The sequence below is a fragment of the Theobroma cacao genome, chromosome 9 (genome assembly GCF_053813885.1).
Source record: "Theobroma cacao isolate CCN51 chromosome 9, ASM5381388v1, whole genome shotgun sequence".
Classification (NCBI taxonomy): domain Eukaryota; kingdom Viridiplantae; phylum Streptophyta; class Magnoliopsida; order Malvales; family Malvaceae; genus Theobroma; species Theobroma cacao.
The window spans coordinates 6,858,319-6,865,151 of record NC_142647.1 but is presented as its reverse complement, the minus strand read 5'-3'; positions in this window follow the sequence as shown (position 1 = coordinate 6,865,151).

Genomic DNA, 6,833 nt, shown 5'->3' with positions numbered 1-6,833 from the left:
ACAGAAGAGAAGAAGAAGCAGAGGAAGAGAGTGTTAAACTTAAAAAACCCTCTCTAAGCCCTAAAAATTACAACGGGTCAAATTTTATATTTTCAGTCGGTTTAATCAAAAGGAGCGAGAAAGAAAGTTTACAAAATTAGTAAAGAGGGAACGGCGATGAAACGACGCGTCGTTTTATTTTCTCTTCTTATTCTTAAAAGCATACATCAACGGTCAAATATCAATTTATTTTCCTCCAAACCTTTAAGTGATAAAATTTTTGCTATGTAATTACTTTGTTGATGTTATGGGTTTCCTTAGTGTGCTATCAAGGTAGATGTTGACTTTGTAACAGGTTCGCTTACCCCTTTTTTCTTGGGTAATAAAAATCAATTATCCCAAAAAGAAATTTGCAAAGTCTAAACTTTTATAATATACACTTTCACATTTTACTCGTTATTTGATGATATTTTCTTTAATTAGAGTATGATTTTTTCCCCAAGAAAATTTCTTTCAATTAAGTTGTTATGTTTTTTTTATTTTCAAATCATCAAATTGTTCAACTTTATATCTCGTGTTAATATCAGCATAACACAATTTCAATATGTTCCGCATATATTATCCCATCTAAGTACTATCGTAACAAAAATTTAGAAGATGAAATCCACTAGTTAAAGGTAAAATCAACATTAAAAAAAATTAGAAGGTGTAGATTGAATGAATTTAATTAATTATACATAAGCTATATATTGTACAATTTAAGTTTAAGAATTAGGAGCTTAGTTTGATTTTTTTATTTGAGAAAAAATAATTTAAATTTTATTATTTAAATAAAAAATCATGTACCAATAATTGAATAAAATACTTTGATATAATTTACTTTGACATTTTAAGTTACGGTTAATAATATATGCTTGTATTTGTTAAATGATCTTCAATTAACAATGCATAATTGGTGATGTAGAAGGGTTCTTTGTGATAGGAAGAAAAAAAGTATTACAAATAAATAAAAAGATATATCAAAGGTGGGAAAGAGGAATATTAAAACAATTATTGAAGTATCGAATGTTATAACATGTGGAAAAGAGTAAATAGAGAATTAGTGAGTATAAACTATAACGGAAAATGTATTTGTAGTAGCTTTGAAAATCTCTCCCTAAAATGAATTGTGAAAGCTACATATAATGCCACAAAAGATTGTTAATCAAGAATAGACATTAATAATATTATTAAAAAGGTCTTTAATATACACAATGAGTAACAATTAAGTGAGTTTCTTAATTATCTCTATAACTAAGTTAATCAAATTCTTCAGAACATCCTAAAGTGACAATAACCTATAAACTTTACTATTTTTTTTAGGTTCACGTGAAGTAGTGTTTTGCTTACGCTAATTATTCTACGTGAAATAGTATTTTATTTGTTCAATTTGTTTTTAGTATTTTTTATATAGTATTACATTGTTGTAAAACAATTCTTAAAAAAATAATAAGTTTGTAGTGAAAATCAATTATCTATATTTAGCAACGACATTCCCAGATTAAAATTAGCAAAGTTGTTATGAAATTGGAGATGATATAGACTAAGGTTTAACGTAAAGATAATTAGATAATTCCTTTTACAAATACTAGTAGTGATTAAGATTTTGAGACATAAATTCAAATAAAAAGTAAAATCTTTACGAGATTTCTAATTATAAAATTATAATTCATTAGGATTTTGAAGATAATGGCTGTTTTATGTTTAGTAACAATGAAATGTTCCCGTATTAGGATTTTGAAGATAATGGCTGTTTTATGTGGTAGCGAATTCAAACAAGAAGGAACAAGAAGTAAGAAAAGAGAAGCACAGAAAGTGGGTATATGTGGGTCTGGGCTCTGTGTGAATGGGTTGGATTATTAATACTCCATTTATCTCAGTTAAAGGCCATGTTATTCACCCACAGTCCACAGTACCTGTAAAACATACCTTGGCCCATCAACTCCATATATACATTTATATTTGTTTTAAACAAAATTAACCCATAAATTTGGAATGACTATGATTCCAACTATCTAATTAAAAAAAACAGTACAACTTTATTTAGACAGATTTGAAGCCAAATATTTTAACTTTTATTTTTTTTTTCTGCGATAAACTTGCCAAAGAAATAAAAGAAGTAGAACCAGCTTTTTAGTGAAGTTAATAACTCCATCTAAGACCTAATTAATTGAGCAAGTGGACAAGGGTAAAATGGTATGCTAGTAGCCTAGTAGACCTCATTAAATGAGCCACAGCACTCGCATGGTTGTGAATACAATTACGTATTTTATTTTGCTTTGGCCAAATGATTTCAATGCACAACTTTGAAATAAACGTTTATGTAACACATAAACACCCCATTTTTTTATGTTGAACATATTTAATGTAAGCTAAACCATTTGGATGAGCTAAATTAAATTTTGATGTTTATGCATATGAGCTTAAAGATGTGCCTATGTCTATACAGAAATGACTATGAAATATACGGGGTATGTAAAGGCCTAAAATAATATTATGCATATATTTGACACATAAATGATATAATGCAATGTTTGGCACTTAGATGAGTATAACATGTGAGTAAATTATGCTAAGTATGATGGATGTACTATGTGACATAGAGCATGAATGAGAATTTGAAGTTATATGTTGAATACATTCTTTGATGATAAGTAAGTGAGATAGATTAAAATGATTACTAGAAAATGAAGGCATTGAGAACTTAGAAGAATGAATTTGAAAGGTTAAACTCGTAAAGAAAAAAAATGTAAGTATAATTTATCGATAAATGTTCATGGTTTATTGATAGATGAAAGTTAAAAGCAAAAGATAGCAACAAACGAAGAACATCTATCGATAGATTGATGGTAACTATCGATAGATGTCTATACGGGAATAAAAGGGAGGTAGTTAAAGGATATCTATAGATAAATTCACAATAACTATTAATAAATAGCTGCTCGAGAATGACTTGAAGGTAACAAAGACATGATCTATCGATAAATTCGTGGAAACTATCGATAGATGAATGCTCATGAATGATGATGAAGACGCTAAGGCACAATCTATCAATAGATGCATGGAAACTATTGATAGATTGCATTACAAGAATGAGGTGAAGTGCGCAGAATACTATCTATCAATAGATTCAAGAAATCTATGGATAGATGAAAGGCAAAAAGTTACCATCCGTGAAGGATCTATCAATACATGCATGTAAATTTGTAAAAATAAAAGGCTTTGGGCAGTCCACCCATTTAAAAAACAAAAGGAAGAAAATAACCCTTTTGCTGCCCTTTGAAGCCACACCCCACAAGTGGAAATTTGAAGCTGGGAGAAGGCATTTTGAGGCTAGAAAATCAATTTAGAGGTAAGATTAAAACCTTTGACCTATTCATTTTCAATTTGAACAGTTATTAGTTGAAAATCTTATGTTTCAATTATGGTGATTAAGGGTGTTTGAGTGTTACTGGAGATTTGGAGTTTAAGTGAGCCAAAATTAGCAACTAAGATAATGAGGTAGCCCATTGTTGAAGAATTTAAAGAAATTTGAGCTCAAATGTTGATTAGCTAGAGATTAAGCTATTTTTGAAAGTTAGAAATAATTTGAAAGCTAAAGTTTAGCTATGAAGTAGAAAATAATTGTATAAATAATGATGATTATGCATTTATTGAATATTAGATCTCTATTGGAGTAAGAATGCTACCCAAATGCTAAGATTGTATGGATTAAAGCCAAGGCATTAGTGAATTGTATGTGCAAGTGTTGATAGAGAACCACTTGGATTGTCAAGGTGATTGAGAATTCCTATGAATTAGGAGCATAATGACTACGTGTGCATGTATGCTCCCTATGACAATTATGATGCTATGTGTGATCTACATGTGCTATGTGTGTTTAGAAACATTGTGTCTAAACTAGTAAATGACTATGATCTGTGTACATTGCCTAGAGGTACCGTGCCTAGGCTAGATGTTGTTTATGTGTACATGAACTTATGTTATAAGAAATGATGTGTGACTTATGATGACTTTAGGAAATGAACGTATGATAGTATGATGTCAATGTGAATTATGATGGATCCTCGTACTTGAGATTTGTTGATGCCTTATTTGCAATTGAATAAATGAGTTACTATGAATTGTATATGGTTATGGAGAAAACCAAATATATGTATGTATTATATAAAATTATGAGGAGTTATGTTCGTTATGATATGAGTAAAGTGTAATCCGTCCGTGGATTATTCTGGATGATAAAATGATACGAGGTTGAGAGAGTTCGTATCCTTGTGACTATGTATGTTGCCGGCAAGGATGGTGTTAAGCAGGAATGGTGGTACTGTCTTGTCTGTAATTCCCATTTACTATGCATTGATGTTATGTTTCGCTTATAGGGATGGTGGTTTTTGTCTTGCTCGTGATTCTCGCCTGTAGTGTTATGATGTCATCCGTTGAGATGTTTCGAATGATGATTGTGATACTTCGTCAGTTGCTTCGGCACTGGGCATGATATGATTTCTATTGGTGACTATGATATTAGGTGATGATATGATATATTATCCACCAGTTGGCCACCGCACGTAACTATGTTACGTCCAAGGAGGACCATTTTATGATATAATGTTGTGATTACATAGTGGCATGCCTTAAGATGTGAAAATGTGAATTATGCTATGTTATGCTTATGATATATGATGACAAAGAGGCTTGAGGTAAGAGCCGTACTTGTATGTTAAATGCCAAATGACGCAATGCAAGCTTATAGAGTCTAAGGATTAATGTCGATGTAAACGCTTATGAGGTAAGTATGTTAATCACATATGCAGATGTCCATATGGTGGGCCAGTCCATACAATAGATGAAGCCAATAAATGACAATGATAATGAGTTTGGTAGGTACAATGAGGATAGATTACTGATAACTCTATGATATAGAGTTATTTGAGCTTAATTTTGATAGTAATTTAGCTTAGTTCTTGTAGTAATACAAAAAAATTAGTAAATTTTATTTAATTATTTTAAATTAGTTATTTTAAGTGAGTCAATCTAATTTTAGTTAATTTTATGCTTAAATTGGTGTTGATGTGATTAAGATAGGTTGTTACGGGTTTATTTGTACTTTTGTAGGTATTTGATGAAAGAAAAATTTTAATCTAAGAAGGAGAGCAATTTTAAGATACAGACTTTTATTGCATATGTTTTGGTATTTCAATCGTAACTTTCTCTATAGAGCTTCAAATGAAGCAATTCTTAAACCATTGGAAAGATAAGAGAAAAAGCTACAATTTTTATGTTTTACTACTTCACCTAGTTCGGCTTGAAAGATGGTCAAAAATCTTGTCGAAGTTAAAACACTACAACAGTCGTAGAGCAATTACGATTTCTATTAATTAATTGGGTAAGGCTGCGACTCACATAGTTTGATGAGGAAATTCCAGTTGGAATTGAATTCTTTCTTCACCCAACTTGGCCTAACTTTAAAGCTTATAAAAATAACCTTTCGGAGAACTTAAAAAGAAAAAACGAAAAAACACCAGATTAACAGCTAAGAGTCAAGCCACGGAGTCATTGAAACTAAAAAGAATTTGCAGGATTCGAGGAGATTTGGGGATCAAGAATACAATTCTTGAGTTTTTTTTATATTTTCTTTTATTTTCTTATTTTGTTGGTTTTGTTTTTAATGTTTAGATTTTATTCGATGATAATGTGTGACTTGATGGGGACCTAAGTTTTTAATATAAGATTATGATTAAACTCAATATATAGTCTGAATTATTTATTTCTCTTTTACTTATATTTGATAGATTTAAATTGTTTATTTTATTCTATTCTTAATGCTTCTAGTTGACTGGCCACCAATTAGATTGAATTGGAAACCTAGGTTAAACATTGACGAAGGAGATTTAGATAAACCTTGAATAGAATAGCGTATGATCGAATACACTTAGTTGATTAGGTGGTTTGATTTGCATATAGGGTCTACATACACCTATAAGCCATAAGTAGCCAAAATTAGAGCACAAATTTAATGAATCTTTGTTCAATATAATTTGCATAAACATATAGTAAATTAATTGGGAGAGGTATTTTTATGAGAAATTCGACAAAGACTTATAAATAATTTAAGACTTTAGGTTAGCAACTTAATCTATTAAACTAAGTTAAGAAAGAGAGATTATAATCAAATGAAGTATTGAGAGATATCATAATCTTAGGTCTGGTAATCACTAGAAGTTAATAAAGTAAATTTGCTAATAGATTTTAGATTAGTTTTAGTTTTAGTTATTAGTTTAATAGTTTCAAATCTTTCTTTTTAATTTTAATTGTCTAGATAAAATTAAGGTGTGTTAATTTCAGTAGTTAGCAATAAAGATTAATTCAATTCTCTATTGGATCGACACTCTAATCATCTCTATATTATCTTTGCGATATGTGCACTTGCGTGAGTAGAAAATTGAACAACAATTATCCTACCCTTGTATGTTCAATGTTTATGTGTGAGCAGCGTAGTACGGCTAACATGATAATTATTAAGTACATATGACAGGTGATGACTGGTCTGTCCCACTATGTACATGTATAGCTTATTGTAATGTATGCATTTTAGAGAACATGTGTAGCAAATATCACTGCACTTTACTTTTGATTTTATGCTCTCACTTACTAAGTATTTGTATGACTCACCCATTCAATTTTATTATGCAGATAAATAAACACTTAGGTTCGAGTGGCATAAGTTGTCATCTAGACAAACACATTGTAGCATCTGGTAGGTTTTCCTCTTATGAGTCCACTTCGCTAAGTCATAGTCGAGTTTTACGCTTTTGCAC